The sequence below is a fragment of the Sinohyriopsis cumingii genome, chromosome 6 (assembly GCF_028554795.1).
Source record: "Sinohyriopsis cumingii isolate HCF-2022 chromosome 6, ASM2855479v2, whole genome shotgun sequence".
Taxonomy (NCBI): domain Eukaryota; kingdom Metazoa; phylum Mollusca; class Bivalvia; order Unionida; family Unionidae; genus Sinohyriopsis; species Sinohyriopsis cumingii.
Genome location: NC_142966.1, coordinates 156,510,335 through 156,527,378, shown reverse-complemented (window position 1 = coordinate 156,527,378; position 17,044 = coordinate 156,510,335). Strand labels below are relative to the sequence as shown.

Here is a 17,044-nt window from a genome sequence, read left to right as displayed (position 1 = left end):
CTTTTTTTCGGATGCAATAGACGTACTTTCTAGCCAGAGATCTTCGTTCTCCAGTAGGGAATCTAAATCTTGCATACTGTAACCGAAACGTCAGAGTTCGTTTAGGTGTTTCCTCTTCCTCTAAGTAGATTCCACGTAAAATATGTTGGTAATCCTTTAACTTGTCTTCCTCAATGTATTGCTGTAGGTGAATCTCGAAGTAACCATAATCATGAACATGTCGATCATTAGCGACCTCAAAGTTTTGAACAATGTCTGACCATTGAAAGAATTTCTGACGAATCAGTTCTCTTATACCATTCAAGTACCAGTGGTTAAAGATCTGGTGACGTATCGGATGCAATTGTTCTTTACGTTTCACTTGTATTTTCACCAGCTCTCGGTAAATGCGTTCTCTCAACTCCACAGGCAAAGCACGAATGTTCTCTTGTAAAGTATCCATGAATAGGTCATACTAAATCCTCTTTGGTCTGACACAAGAAATGTACTCTTTGCACAAACATGGTTTCACTTCAGTGTCGAATTTAAATCGTTGAGTCACTAATCTACACATTACAATTCGTTCAGAAGTTTCCTCTTTCACCAAGTTGACATTGTGTGAAAGATGTTGGTAATTCGTTAACTCTTCCTCTGGAATTCGATGCAATACGTTTACAATGTAGTAGATAGAATCGTCAATACCAAACCATTCCTTTTTATAACCAGGAGGTCGTTGATCAATGTCTGTCCAATGGAACACTTTCAATTGAATCAGTCCTTGTATAGCCTTCAGGTACCAGTGGTTCAAACACCGGTGACGTATCGGATGCAATTGTTCTTTACGTTTCACTTGTATTTTGACCAGCTCTCGGTAAATGCGTTCTCTCAACTCCACAGGCAAAGCACAAATGTTCTCTTGTAAAGTATCCATGAACAGATGATTATGGTAAGAAGTTACTTCAATGTCTCGGTCCCACTAAAGGTAAGTAATGACAATTCGGTGACCATCGAGCATGTTCTACGTAGGCCGAATCTTGCGGTTCCCAGTGGTGAAGTGACACACCGCAACTGAAGCACTTGACTTTATCTCCTTCGCCCAAGTAGAAAAATCCGGCTCTGGCTAATTCTTCGGGGGTCGGTCCTCCCAGATACTTTGGCCATTTTCCTTTGAACGATTGAAGACGATTTTCAAAGTCGCAGTATTCCGACGAACGCACAGGAAACGAATATTCGTTTTTCACAGGTTCGTTTCGATGAGGGTTGAGTGAAATGGGTAGGAGTTTGCTCAGGGCTGGATGACATCCGTAGGGAGGTAAACGTGAAGGTCGACATTCCCCTTTAAAACGAAACCCAGTAAAATGTCCAAGAGGACGAGCAGCATCGCTTTCGCATCCCACAGGTTTGACACGCACAGCATCACTTTCCATGACAGGGGTAGGGGCACTAAAGTTCCCATGATGCTTTACGGCATCGCTCAGGTCACAAGGTACAGCATCGGTCCCATCGCAAGGCTCACAATCGCACTCGTCTGCAAACTCCGTTACGCAATTACAATGGTAACCACATGGACAATCGCAGTTTCCTTCCGGACATTTTCCGTCGCAATGCATGGGTCTTATCCATCCAATATTAGTCACACTAGAGGAAGATACAACTTTTTTACAATCCCCAAACTGGAACGATGTCTCTTTCAAAGTATTCATCTTGTTTGCTCGGTCTTGGTAGTCACAATGAACTATCGATCTTGCCTAGGGTTCCTTTTTTATATACAGACCAATACCGACGTGACCGTACGGTAAGGTGAAATGATTGGGAAGTCGAACTCGCTTCTGGTATACAATTTGATAGACTTTTTCCAAGGGCCGACTGACGATGTGGTGAGTGGGTAAACGTACAATTTTGTTCGGTTGGTAGGTGGTCACTTTAAAGTTTCCATCCTCTCCCGATTGCAAGGCTTCTTTCAATACCCCAAAGTTGACCACTCGACTGGTACGATAATTCAGAGTCAGTCCTTTCACTTTGCACGTCGTGTGCACTTCTCCTTGTTTGTCACGGTATTCGTAGCCGTAATTTTTGGGACCGCCACTGACGAAACTTAGAATCTTGTCGTCGGGATGTTCGTCTGTCCAGGCTCCTAAACGGTCTCCTTCGATGTTAGGGTGATGTTGAATCGGGTGATGGATGTAAATGCAACTGTCCGTGTCAAAGTACAGGACGCGTTCCCCTAACAGTTCTAAAGCTTCGTACAATTTTAAGCGAGCATGGGCTGTCACGTAAGCCGCAATGATGACATTTCCAAAAGGGTCGTCTTGTACAAAGTCCAGATCTTCTTCGTAATTGACCAAGATTAAATTCTCTCGAACGACGTCCACGTGTTTCATGTATTTGGTTTTGTCGTGAATCATCTGGAAGTAGCGGGAAGGTTCTGTCAAATATTCCGTCTTGGGTAAACACGGTCGTTGTGCCATTTTACCCCACAAGCAATTTAACATCACTTTGGCAAACGATCGCCTGCCTTCGTTTTTCTCGATGTGGTCTAAAGAGATGCCTTCTTGTTCATAGTATTTCTCTTTGAATTGTATTTGGTCTTCGGGAGTGTGACACCAGGAAGGATAGCCGCTGGCTTCTTGTTTCAGTTTCAAAAAGGCATCCACGTAGTCTGCGAAAATGCCTTTCTGAGTAGGGTCACCCTTGTGGTATTGTTGTGTCTTGGGAAAGTGGCAAATTTCGTACACTTCTAACAGTTGGTATCCCATGTCCAGAGCTTTGAACAATTCTACGCTGACCCAGGTTCCCGTCAAGGCCCGTTCTTCCTGGGTGTGCTGACAAAGCTGATCTTGGTTGCACGTTTCGGCACAAGTACGGCACAAGGGAAACATCAGTTTGCCTTGACAATGGTGAGGTAAGACGGGATGGTAGAGGTTCGTGGGAGGCAAAACTTTGCACTTGATCAAGCCTTCGTATTGTCGAATGTTTTTCAGGTCGATGTGTTCCGTCAGCAATTGTGGGTGCCCTACGGGAAAACGACAATATTTGCACACGTAGGGATACAGCGAACACACGTCCAAGTATTTGATTTCTTCTCCTTTCTCTTCGTCGGCTTGGTACAGCAAACAGGTGGCATTGGTCCTTCCTCCGTACAAACTATCCCTCGGGTTCAGCGGGTCCACGAACTGGTAACTTTCCACGAGGCGTTTAAACTCGGGATCGGTTTTCATACGGTGATCGTACTCGTGTTCCCACATTTCCACCACTTGGTATCCTTGCTGTTCCAACTTTAGGCGCCGCTGACAAGTGTCCTGGTACAAGTCTTCCATGGTTCGTTGCAAAAACTGATTTTTAGTGCCACGGTCAGGGTAACAGACGGGACATCCGTGAAATAAGCAACCGTTAAACTCGTACACGATCTTGGGGTTTTCTAAGTCCCAGCCATCGACCGAATACGTTCCGATGGTCTTTTCGCCCCCTCCGTTGCGGGCATGCTGAATCCACTTGTCTTCCTTGTCGCACAAGTAATGTAACCAACGTAGGGCTTTGACCGAGTATTGACGTTTGACAAAGTGGGTCGTTTGAGGACTGATGACAGCCACGGTCTTTTCAGGCATGAATCGTTGTCGATACACTAAGGAACACGCTTTGGCAATGGTGCAAGCTTCTTTCAAAGGATCGACCCCTCCGTGTTCCATGAACAGTTCTCGAAATTTTCCACAGCAACGCCGTAAAATGTCCACGTCGGAACGACAATACTTTAGCATTTCTTCCTGAAAGTCGAAAGGGTCCGAGGCGTGAGCCTGGTACCAAGCGTAGAAAGCTTCTCGTTGTTCGGTACGCATGTTGTCGGGGTCGTAATAGTGAGCCTCGGGCAAATGGGGTAGAACGGCGTGTTGATTGGCTTCCGTATTGAAAAAGTGTGGAAAGTACCCTTTAGCCATTTCTGTCATTCCAAACGTTTTAGGCATTCGACTCAAAGGCATGGCCAAATAGCTCATCGAATCTTTAAACTGCACTTGTCCCACTTGAATGAAAATGATTTTGGCTCCGTTCAAAGTCACTTTAGGACGTTCGGTGCCTTGTTCCGTATAGTACCTCAAAAGAAACTGTCCATCGTATCCGGAGAAATTGTGAGCCATCACCGTGGCATGACGATGACAATCTCCGTAACGTTCGATGTCCTCTTGGCTCCATGTCTTGTCGACGGGGTCTAAGACCCATTGGGCAAAATCGGCTAACGTGTTGGGTCCCCGAAAGATTTTTTCACGCCCTCCGGGTATCTTGCTGCAGTGAGGGCAATGACTGAAGATAGGTTCTTGAATGCACTTCTCGCACGCTCGATGAGCCACGCAGAAATTAGGAATGTGAATGCCGGTCTCTTGCATGCATTCGAAATCGAAAAAGATGAAATTGCCTTTCTTCTTGTGACCGTCCTCTTTCTCTAGTGGGGGTTGGTATTTTTGCACGTAACATTGGTGTTCCAAGTCCACGATGTGGTGACAAATGTGACATTTTTTCTTTCCTGAACATACGTGTGCCTTGGTATTATTGGTACGTATGACTTGTTCACACGTAGAGCACAATCTCAGCAGTTGACAAGCGCATTTCTTCTGTGAACCTTGCGTCTTCAGATGTTGTTGGTAACAGGTAGGGCTGACAAACGTGCGCAGACAAGTGGAACAAGGCACTGGTTCTTCGCTCAGACAGGGTGAAGAGGCCAAACATCCTGTGCATTTCGATCCACAATGCTTGTGTTGCTCTCGATTGTTATAACCATGGTCACATTTGTCACAGTAATAACCGTATTTCAGGAATCCGGTGATACTGGTAATGGTATCGAAATGTTCATCGTGATGATAGACATGAATGTATTTTCCGTCCTTAAAGTCTTGGCCTCGAAACAACAGAGGTCCGCGCACTTCTTGAGGGTGCACTTTCAAGGTGTAGCGTGGAGCTAGGGCATCTTGCAATTTTTGCATCTCAGGAATGCCACAGGGTGTGTCTTTGGACAGGCCAGCTTGTTGCAACAGGAGTTCTGCTTCGTTTCGTTGCTTGGCTCGATGGGAACGTTGAATAGTGTTCCAGGTTCTTTTCCATTCTACCGTGTCGTTCTTGTCGACATAGGTTCGTCCCACCACGATGGCACGGGCTAAACACATCTGGTCATGAGAGTTGTTAATTCGGACGAGACTCTTTTTGGTGTTGCGAAGGTCGTCCACCAATAACATCTTTTTGCGTCCTGTCCCTTGAGGAGGAGAGACGTGGGTCATGTCCAGTGTGGCTTTACCATCGGTGATGTCAAACTGATCATTAGATTGTTGTACGTGTTGAATCTTGTCCATGACTTTGGAAGCAGTCAATTCTGCAGGGGTGCTAAACTCGATCCAAACAGGGGATTTCAAACCGTCGTGTTGTATGGAAAGTCTCAAGCGATCGTCTTCTTTGGGTTGACATTGTCGCTTGAGTGCAGTGAGCAAAGAATCCCACACCTCAGTGATGAACACTTCTGCTTTCTCTAACGGTACTTCGGACTTGAAATCTTTAAACTTCACCGTGTATTTGTAAGCCGTGGTTCTAAATTTTCTAGAGGAGCGCTTTTCCGTCTCTCGAATGGAATAGTACTTTTCAGGGTTGACAAAGGGTGGTGAACTTGATTTAGAGGGTTCGGATTCTGGTTCACTCATGTCCTCTTCAAAATCACTGGCATGAATTTGTGCCAAGATTTCAGCCCTGGTACGAGGCGATAGATCACGTTTCTGCCTCTTACTTTCTTCTTTCTTCTCGAATGAATGGGATCGTTTCATCTTGAAAGCAAAAAGTCAAATGACTCAAGTTCAAACACCATAAACTACTTTATAGTCATAGCAGACCAGCGTATATAAAAGGGTGTGTGTCTTGTCCTTTCACTATTCATTTCACTCTCAAGCTGAGCACAACGATGGAAGAGACTGACCAGATGGAACGTTTCGTCAGAGCTTTGCGAGGGGTCATTAGAAAATTCTCTTCAGACCAGCCTACGGACTACTCTCCTTCCTTTAGAGATAAAAGTCAAGATACTTGCTATATCTGTCAGAAGAAAGGGCATTGGTCTTCAGAGTGTCCAGACCGTCAAAAAAGAAAAAAAACAGGGGATAAAAAAGACAAAAGTCAAGATACCTGTTATTATTGTAAAGAAAAAGGACATTGGTCTCCAGATTGCCCAAAAAAGAAACAAGAGGAGTCAGAAGAAAAGAGGAATTCTTCAGAAGAAGAGAGGGATTCTTCAGAGGAAGAGAGGGATTCTTCTGAGGAAGAAAGAAGACAGGTGAAGAAAAGGAAACAGGAGAAAAAAAGAAGAAGGGAAGAAAGCGAGGAGGAAGAAGAAGAGGAAAAGAGTGTGACGGTGAAGAAATTCAAAAAACAGAGAGACTAAACAAGGAGAAAAGAAGAAATCAATGAACTTATTATTAAAGTGTTGTGTTGTGAATTGTGAATTGGATTGTAAAAATGGAGAAAAGAATAAATGAATGATATAAGGTAAGAGTCTTTGAGTTTTGATTTTAAAATAAGAAGCTACACTCACGCACTCATACACAGACACGTACTATAAGGGTAACATGGGTGAGTTTTTTTGAGTTATTGGCAAATTGAAATTGTATTTCTTTTCGAGAAATGTGGGTGGCCCTGAAAAGGGCCTTTTTTCTTCATGGTGCAGGGGTGAGTTTAAGCAATCAATTTTAACTGCCTTAAGCCTTTGCCACGGCCAAGGCCTACTTCTGGACTGCGTAATGATGATAATGATTGGGTTGAAATCACTAAGGGTGGTACGGTAGGCTTAGTCACAGGGTTGACATGTTTGGCTCGGGAAGGTCGTATTCTCTTCGGTCGTGATAAAGAAGTCTGATACATTTGTTTCAGACTTCTTAACTCCGCTAAAATGTCCAACAGTACCGTGACCGTTTGATTTTCACCCTCTTGTTTCTTTGCTGCTACTTCTTCTTGCTGTTGTTTTTTTCTTACCTCTTCTTCTTGCTGCTGTTGCTGTAGGAGAAAAGCCTGTTCCGCTTCCTTTTGTCGTTGTATAAATTTCTCCAATTCTTCTTTCTGTCTCTGTCTAAAATTCTCCACTTGCGGTAATGAAGAAGGTAACGAAGGTTCCGGAACAAATTCTTGCGAGGAGAGAAAATCCACAAAATCCCAATTCACCTCTTCTGAAAGTAAGTCCGGGTTCCCTTGGGCGGTCTCCCCTGCTGGTGCACCCCACTGGATCGTTTTCTGAGTTTCCGTCATGTTGAATCACTATCGCATAGATTGACTGCACACAAGCGCTAGCGAATCTATATTGACTACGTGACGTCACAGACTGCTCTCTTCGGATTGGATGCGGGCTGACTGAATTCTGTAACGCGTGTTTGGATTGGTGAATGAACTCAATCCGTTTCAATCCTTTCTGTCCCTATAAATAAGCGCCGTTCACTGCATTGATTCACCTATTCTCGGAGCCTCAACATGTGGACCGACGTTGAATCTTCAACCCTTGTGTCAACAATGATGTTCAGGACGGACATGCTCATGTATGTCCGATCCAAGTGGACCGTTGTCTACAGGACCAACAGCAGCCTGTGGATAAGAAGAGTCTATATAGAGAGACAAGGTTGCCTCAAGAGGACTCTGATGTATGGCCCTGCTGTAAGACGAAGTTTGAGGACAAGAAGATGTCGCAAATGCCCTCTATGTTAAGGGCATATTAACATAAACCCAAAGGCCCTTTTCAGGGCCAGCCATATTTCTCGAAAAGAGATAGTCTTTGAATTGCCTACCCCTTTTTTAAATTTAAATTTAAATTTAAATTTTAAAAAAACTTTTTTTTAAAAAAAAAATCCCATGTTAAATTCCCCTTGTACGTATAGTATCCCACAATTTATTCCCATGTTAATTCCCCTTGTACGTAGAGTGTCCCACGATTTTCTCCATGTTAATTCCCCTTGTACGTAAAGTGTCCCACGATTTTTCTCCATGTTAAATTTCCATTGTACGTAAAGTGTCCCAAGGGTGTTTTTAATGCTAATTCCCATTGTACGTAAAGTGTCCCCCTTCACTACTTACGACGAGGTCACTGCACCTATGATTGATGGTAAAGTTAAGTCAAACCGTCCAAAGAAAAGAGAGAGAGAGAGAGAGAGAGAGAGAGAGAGAGAGAGAGAGAGAATGTTATGGTCGGTAGTAATCTTAATTAAAGCAGAATAATGACTTATATCAACTGTAAATATATTAAAATATTTTCATTAGCTCTTGTTTGTTCGTCATTTCGCTTAGTTTCTATTCCATACTAATTTCCATGCGCCAGTACGTGAATGGCTGAACGTTAAGTGTGTACAAGTGGCTAAGGTGTTTGTAGTGCTCGACTTTCTTCACAATAACAGTATTTCATGTTCATACGTGTGTCTTATATGGATTTAATTAATGTGAAAAATATAGAAACTAAAAAAGAAAACTATCAACTTATCGATCTGCAACGTAATTATGAACAATAGGAAAAAGGCACAGAACTAAATTTTGTAGCGGACACACTCGCGTGGATGTGAGGAGTACATACATTCACTCGGTCAATACAGTTTCCCGGAGCATATCTTAGGTCCGTTTAAAGGGCAAATATATGTATTTTTATGTGATATAGATAAAATATGTGTATAGTGTGTACGCTGTACCAATGATATACCACCCCTTGTATATTTATTTTCATTAAAACGAAGCTCGGCAAGCCTCGTTTCCTTTTAACGAAAAAATTTAACCATCTCGTGGTATATCATTGATATAGCGTACATACTATATATATATATATATATATATATATATATATATATATATATATATATATATATATATATATAGACTTGTATAATTATTGAAACGGACCATTAATATACAGTGTGCATATAGAGGGTACTTGCACCGTTTAAACTGGACGTGTATGGAACATAAAGTTGCGCACAACATATTTGTCTTGCAGAATTATTGTCTTTTTGTGCAGTGCAACATTTAAACCGATGAAACAAATGCACATTATCGAATTAAGTCTATGAATTACAGGGCAAATCAAAAGGAAATGATCAGCTATTTTTATGAGAATAATTTTCTCACATATGTGCGCTTTCTCAAGCATTCACTCATGATATTGGCAATGTGTGTGCGTGCGTGTGTTTGCGTTCGTGCCTGTGCGTGTGCCCTTATATTTTTCCTGGCTTCACGCTTATGTCCAATACGAAATTTCCCTTTCTGGATACTTCTTTAATTGCTTGTATTTCACAACAAGGTACATTCTCCAGTTTGAACTGTTTTCTATTTGACACAAAATATTTGTTTTTGTTTTACAGAGTGTCAGCTACTAATTTCGGTTGGTTGATAGCTTCTGCTACCCTTCCGCTTATTCCTTCTCTGTGGACTGGTTTTGGGCTTTCGATCGTGAGTACTGTTACACACGAAACTATGAACATCTCATATAAATTGAATATTTAATTAATAGCTATAATTATTACAAGACATTCTGAGAAAGAACGACGAAAAATATTGGTAAATGAAATAGTATGAAGGGTTATAGCAGCCATGCTTTATTTTTAGTCTCTCATTCGATGATCGAATGATTCTGCCATATAAACAGTTTATATACGTGCATCATAAACACGAATGTTCATAAGGAAATTAAACAAAGTCTTATGTCGTCATGAAACATGATAATTATATTAATTTTTCAAGCATGACTAATGATCGAACTAGGCGAACTTCGAGGAGCTATACATTTATGTTTTTATGAAGTTCCAAAGACATACCAATATTTTTTTTCTTCTTCTGGACAACCACGAATAAAACCACATCATTATTATTTACTTATTAAGTCACCATCATCTCAATAAGAAATCACTTGTAAATAATACACATAAAAACAAAGAATATAACCAAATTAGATATTAATTGTTCCAAAGCACGACTGATGCCCGAACAAGATGACCCCCTTGACTGCATTACACAACAAACAACTTGCTTTATTCACTGCTCTAAAACTGCATATTAAAACTATTCTTAATGGAGAACACACTACTATGTATTAAAATAATTTCGTTTTATATGCGACACAGTACATAGTCTTTTATTATCACATAAATTAATGTGAAATCATTAGTAACCACTCACGCGCCGTAGATTACCCTTTTGATTTGTCATGTGACCATATTTGCGAGTCAAGTTCTGTTTCGTACACGAGGAAACCGTTAAATAAGTCGAAAATATCCGTGTTTAGACGCGTGTTTCAGCCATATTAATTAAACAAGACCTTAATTTTAAAGTTTTCGACATTTCGAATCAAACAGAGAAAATGAAAGGAAGGGTACTGTTTTGAAAAAGAGAGCACCTTTAAGTATCAACATCCTTTTCTTCATCTTTTGCAGTACCGATATCTTGTCATCATATGCTTTCAAAATGTTACTCGAACTTTGTTTTAGGTCAACTAGTCAGTCGTTTCGGTGATCATGACTAGATACAGCCACAAGCAATTATGTGGTTATGGATGAGTACATCTTCAACAAGGGGCGAGGCGATATGAAAAAACACATGCTCTATCCGAGTCTGACCGAACATCGAGGCAGCTGCATCAATCATGAGCTAACTGTTTGAGTCCTCCACTAAAGAAGCGCTTTAGGGATGGACAAAGGTTTAATTAACCAAGATTTAGATGGCGCGTTGTTAATGTTTACCAACCCAGTCACTGAGTGGAATCCATAATGAATGTTTACGAAAGGAAAGACGACTGTGGGAAGCAGAAGGTTAGTGTGAAAATAAATTATTTAATAGAATCGAACAGTTCTTATTCTCCTATGCAGCGGTATTGTGCTAATATTTTAGTTAGATCTAAGAAAGGTTAAGAGCTGCGGGTCTAATAGCATGGAAATTTGTTGTGCCTAAACTTTGGGAGGTACGTATAATTGGGGAGTATGGGTATCATATTGAACATGTCTCCATAGTCATTATTTAAACGCAGAACTGTCAAAGGCCCGTAATTGTCGCGAGTGAGATGTGGTCTGCAATCTGGGGCCAGGCCCCAGCAGGGAAATGCGGGGGGGGGGGTGGTGGGGGGGGGGGGTGGCATGGGCGCCTGCACATAGGGCTGACCATTACATGTTTACCCCTCCCCCTGTCGAAAAAATGTCTGTTGGCGGCCTTTTTGGGAGGGGATCATTGTTACATCACGCAGTTTTTAATTTTTTTTTAGGAATTTGATTTTGCAGGTATGGTTCGAGTTAGAAAACCATAAAATGATTATGTTAAAATATATGACATTTGTGAGAAAAAAAATGGGTGAAATAATTCAGATGTGTATGTGTGTGTGTGATATCTGTACATATACCACCATGTCAGCCAGTTCTTCACGTCAGGTGTCATTTGGGTTGGTGTCACCCAGTGCGGTAACTCATGGTGTCACCCCCATGGTCCTCCTTCCATAACAGACCATACAGAATCCTTAGTAATGTCATTTTGGTGTCACCCCCTCTGATGGTGTCACCCGGTGCAGTCCGCACCCCCCCCGCATCCCCCTAGCGATGCCACTGCTGTGCCTGCTAGTCATGTATCTGACTGGACCGAGCAGTGTGTGCTCTGTAAAATTTGCAATTTTTCATTTTGGTGTCACCCCTCTGAGATGGTGTCACCCGGTGCAGTCCGCACCCCCCTAGCGACGCCACTGGGATCACATGTTGGTTCTGGTCGAAAATCTAATTTGTATCATGAAAGAATGATCATCTTTTAATTAAGGAAAGTGATATCCATAAAGTGTACAAAAATATCCCACATTTCTACCCTAAACGCATTTGAAAATGTGATTTCAAAATGTCAACATGAACACCCACTCTATGACCGTTTTGAACTTTTAACCCCAAAAATCCTATTTAGTATATATCTTTTAGAATTATACAAATAAATACATTATGTAAAAGATGGAAATATATACCTTAAAACGAAACTGCATTTTAATCTGTTTCCAAATTTGCAAGCAGTTGCCCCACACATACAAAATCATCTGCTATCAAAAATGTCAACTTGCCGCTAGAGCGGGATTCTCAAGAAATTGTCTGGCGTATAGTCTGTTTCTAAATTCTTTGCTATTTTCTTCCCATACACGAGACGTAAACTTATTATATCATATTCATTAGGTAATAGTCTAGGTTGGGGAGACATTCTTCTTGCAACTTACCATTGCAATGAATGGTTAGTGGGTGGATGCTGAATTTGGGGGGTGAATAAGTACTCCCCCATGAGTGCAAAACAGATCTTAAACGTAAATGAATATTTTTTCAGTAACAATATTATATAGTCCTCTACTTGAACTCAGATCTCAATAAGGATTTTCTTGAATAAAAAAAATTACCAAATGGAAAATAATCTTCCAGAAAGTTCTTAATGTTTACAAAAAAAAAGAAGTTATGGTAGTTATTATTAGAAAGTCAGTTGCTAAAATTATAACCAGGACAACGTCAGATTATGCCAGGTAAATTGTATGGGAATCCCAGTAACCTAGACCCAGACCCAAATAAACATATTTACTTCTATTAATAGTTATCCTGATAATAAACCCGTACACACATTATAATATTTTACCTGTGTATTAGTTTTTTTTTACAAATTACAGAAGAAGAAAAAAAAAAAAATCAATAATTCAGGTCAAGTAGAAAATAAACTTGATTTTGGACCAGGTTAAGTATAACATATGATGTTACATTACAAAGTGATGTTTGTCTGTTCTATTCTTAAAACAAATTGCTGTTTATATATTGAAGTTTAATTTTTAAAACACATGTTGGTATGTTTCCATCATCAAAATTTCAAATTATGTTGATAACTTGTTTGGAAAAGGTTAAATGATCAGTTGTGAAAGGGCTAATGATCAGTCAGCTATTAAAATATGCCTGTGTAAGTGGGAAAGAATTTGATTTTTGGTGAAGTTGGTGTCAAAACCAGCTATTTGATGCATGCAATACATTTTACTGTGTGCTACAACATACCACTGGCTAGAGTGAGAGAGCATCTCAAAAGTCATTACAACTGTCACATGATGTACATCTAAAAAATCACTGGGCAAAATATTTTTTGTTGCTTTCCTAAAAGAAGAATGCGGAATTTATATTTTTAGGTGACTTTGTTCCCACTTTACCTGGTAGTGTACCCCCTTTAATTTAGATTCCAGTTTTGTTTGATTCCTAGTATTGGTGAAATAGTCAGATAGGACATTTAGATAATGAATATGATAATGGTCGTTTAGAGATTTATCTAAAGATTGTAGATCAGTATCAAACAGATAACTCTTGCTTGCAGAAAAGAATAATGTAGATTTTTCTTCCATAGATGTACAGAAATCAAATTTCTGTTTTTAAGGGCGACAAGAAAAAGAATGACAAGTTAGAACATTGGTTTAGGGTTTCCCCATCTGTTTTATCAAAACCAATCGAACTGTTCACGGTGCAATATACTGTATGTTTTCTTGATGGCAAGCTTGCAACTGATATAAATAGGACAGTTTTTCCATCTGGATACTTGGAAATGATCCCACATTTGGCTGCAGTGAAAGCTGTCATTTTTTGTTATGAAGCCATAAAGTTTATGACCTTGTGCAATACACATTATCAACTTAATGATTTAAAAGTACTGTTTAGTTTTTTCTTTCTTTCGTTTGACATAGTTAGAAAAATACACTGCCTAGTAGCTCGAAACAGTTTGAGGTTTAAGTCCCCATTTGGACATTACTGTACACTATGTTTTGATTGGCTGTATGACTAAAGAGGAACACAGCAAAAACTGTGCATATTAATTTTAATATTTTTGAATACATAGATATACATTATTACAGTTGTGAATAGGTAAAATTTTTAATTGGCTGGCCTCTAGAACAAACAATTAAATTTTTGTGCATGTTTTCAAAACTTCACTAGATTTGACAAAGTCCAGAGATATTTAAAAGCTGTTTTGAAACAAACCATACTAATATAAAGAAGAACACATGCACATATGTCTTCCCACCATAGTTATTGTATGGTGGCAGTTTCATAATGAAGCCAGATGACTTCTGTCTGGTTAAATAGATCAACATCACAGTGAGACAGAGAATCATGTAGCATGTAACATGAAAGGTAGACATTACCAAATGATTGCATTTACAATATGTGTGAACAGTGATAGAAAGCATTAAATGGCATTAAAAAAAAAAAAATTTATGTGAGGAAGAGGAAATGGGGTGCTGGGAATAAGGTGCGTAAAGGAAAGAAGTAATTTGGATACCCTTTTGTTCTCTACCAGTATCCTCTTTGTTTCCCCACCCTATGCTATCTCTGAGCATATCATGCAGTTCATACTGGTCATGTATATGAATTATTGTGGTCAGTGATGTCATGGGTGAATATTTTGGACTTTGTGGCAAAGTTTTGGAAAATAAAACCTTGTTTGCTCAGCTTGCAGTTGATTAAATGTTTAAACCTATTTGTAAAATAATGTAAATTAGATAGTACTGTTCATAACAGTTAGTTTTTGGTATTTAGTTTTGCTGTGGTCATTTTTAAGTGATGTGGTCAAAATACATGGTGCATTGACCAAAGCGGGAACATAAACTTTCAAGATGAAAGCTGGTTAACCATATGGTTCAAAATTGAAAGCTCAGCTGGACAAACAAATTTTGCTGGCAGTGGTTTGTAATTATGTTTTCCATGATACAAAGTCAATAAAACATGGACTGTCTGCATGAATTGACAGGTGAACAAAATATTTTGAATAACTGAGTAATTATTTTTAGTTGCCTTAAAGATGGTTCAGTCTGGTTGTCTTAATCATGGGTAGCCATGCTTTTAACATTTTACACCTATCAAAAAATTCATTTGTGCAGTTTAATTAAATATGTTGACTTGAATTATTCTGTCAAACTTCTAGTGTGTGTACCTATAATGGCAGAGTCATTTCTCACATCAATTTCATATTAGTCTGTCCTTGTTAAGTGAGACAAAAAAGTTAATCTTGACATTACAAATTATGCAACCTATAATAAATGGCAATGATGACCACATGAAATAAAATTTTATGTGGGTGAAAATCTCAGTGGAAATTGTAAGGTCTGTATTTGAAGATAAACAACTTTATAAAATGCTTTCTTTATTCCAAATGATTCCATTTACATGTACATGCAGATTGATAATTATCTGTAAAATATGATTTGCATAGTGGTAGTAATTGGTATTTAATATCTGTATTCTCAAAAGAACTGCTTTGCAGCATACCGGTAATTGGAAATAATATCCTTGACACAGTTTACCGGTACATTAAATAAAATCACAAAAACAGATGACTACCAGTATCATCCTTTTCACTGTTCTGGTTGGATGATTATTTTGCTGTTCAGCATGTGTTTGGATGTGTTTGCAGATAATATATCATCACATACAAATAAAAACACCAGGTGGTATTGATTCTTGTTGATCTATAGAAGGTTTTAATTACAATCTATGCTCTGTATGCAAGGCGTCAGTCCAGTGCTGCTCCTGCAGCTGTAAGAAATACACAGTTTTTACCGCTTTATTTACCTAATGTACAAAAGCATGTACGTATATAATTTTTAGAGTGTATTAGTCACACACATGGTTCATTTCATGGGAACCATGAAAGTTAGTACCACAAGACTGTGATAACATTTGTGACCATTCAGATTTGTATAGTCATAACTGCTTGTCATTTGACTTGAAGGACAACATAACAGTGGACCACAGTAGCTTGAAGTTGCGTTTATTTCTGGATCACACTCTGTACATAATAAAAAATATACAATATATAATACAGACAATAAAATGTCAACACTATCCAACATCAGGCTCTTGTGAAGTGTACTGAATTGTAACTTAAACCAACTTGTATATATATATATATATATATATATATATATATATATATATACACACACACACATACATACATACATATGTATATATATGTGCGTGTGTGTGTGTGTATGTGTGTAAAACAAGACTGTCATAATATTGTGTGATGTAAACAAAACCACAAAACTAGGACAGAAGTGGGTGAGTGATTTAATATTTATGAAACCAATATATAATCTGTTTTCATCAGCCAAAAAGTCACTATAAAGGGAAATAAATTAAGGACAGACTTGGGGCATCAGAAGAGGACTAACTGAGCATTGGCATCATATTTTCTTGGTTTTGGCAGTGGACAGACCCCGGAAGTTTGAAGTTACTTGGCATTTTGTTAGTTATTTACACATCAGAATGTTTTGATATTAAGTGACACATATCTGGGTTTACAACTATACAGGCATGATACAGACTTTTATATACAATGTGCAAAGATAAAATATTATTACATGTATGTTAATTGAAATGGAATGCATGACTGTATCTGCATGAGATTTGAGGCTGCATTATACCGAGGGGATCCCCTTCCAGTTGCCATAGCTATAAGACTTGTCTTAAAAGCAGTCCCATTCAGTCATTAACATTGATTTTGTTACAGAATGAGTTCTGAAAAAACACTACTATGCCTCCAGGCTCAGACTTAGTTTACCATATTTACCCAATTAAACCTATGTTTAATGATAAGCTGACCGCCATTTTTATGTGAAAAATATTTACTAAAAATATTTACTAAAGATAACATTGAATGATCAGCAGCCCATCTCTTGCCTTATAAAAATGTTACCAGGTCTGTGGGCCAGTTTTGGAAGTCATGTTGTTGTCTTAATTATAGAAGGCACCTGGGGCCAGCGTTGGAAGTACTGATGTGGACTTTAATTGTAGAAGGCACATGAGGCCAGCCTTGGAAGTCCTGTTGTCTTAATTATAGAAGACACATGGGGCCAGTCTTGGAAGTCCTGTTGTTGTCTTTAATTAAACAAGACACATGGGGCCAGCCTTGGAAGTACTGATGTGGTCTTAATCATGGAAGGCACATGGGGCCAGCCTTGGAAGTCCTGTTGTCGTCTTTAAATATAGAAGGAATATGGGACCAGCCTTGTAAGTACTGATGTGGTCTTTAATTGTAGAAGGCATATGGGGCC

General features: G+C 39.3%; 1 protein-coding gene across 1 annotated transcript in view; it reads left to right on the top strand.

The window, feature by feature from the left end:
- The first annotated feature begins 10,539 nt into the window (after nucleotides 1-10,539).
- Nucleotides 10,540-17,044, top strand: part of LOC149798342 (uncharacterized) — a 99,804-nt gene continuing 93,299 nt past the window's right edge. The window contains exon 1 of the mRNA XM_089963485.1: nucleotides 10,540-10,766. The gene's annotated coding sequence lies outside the window, so the exon portion shown is untranslated. The remainder of the gene's footprint in view (nucleotides 10,767-17,044) is intronic.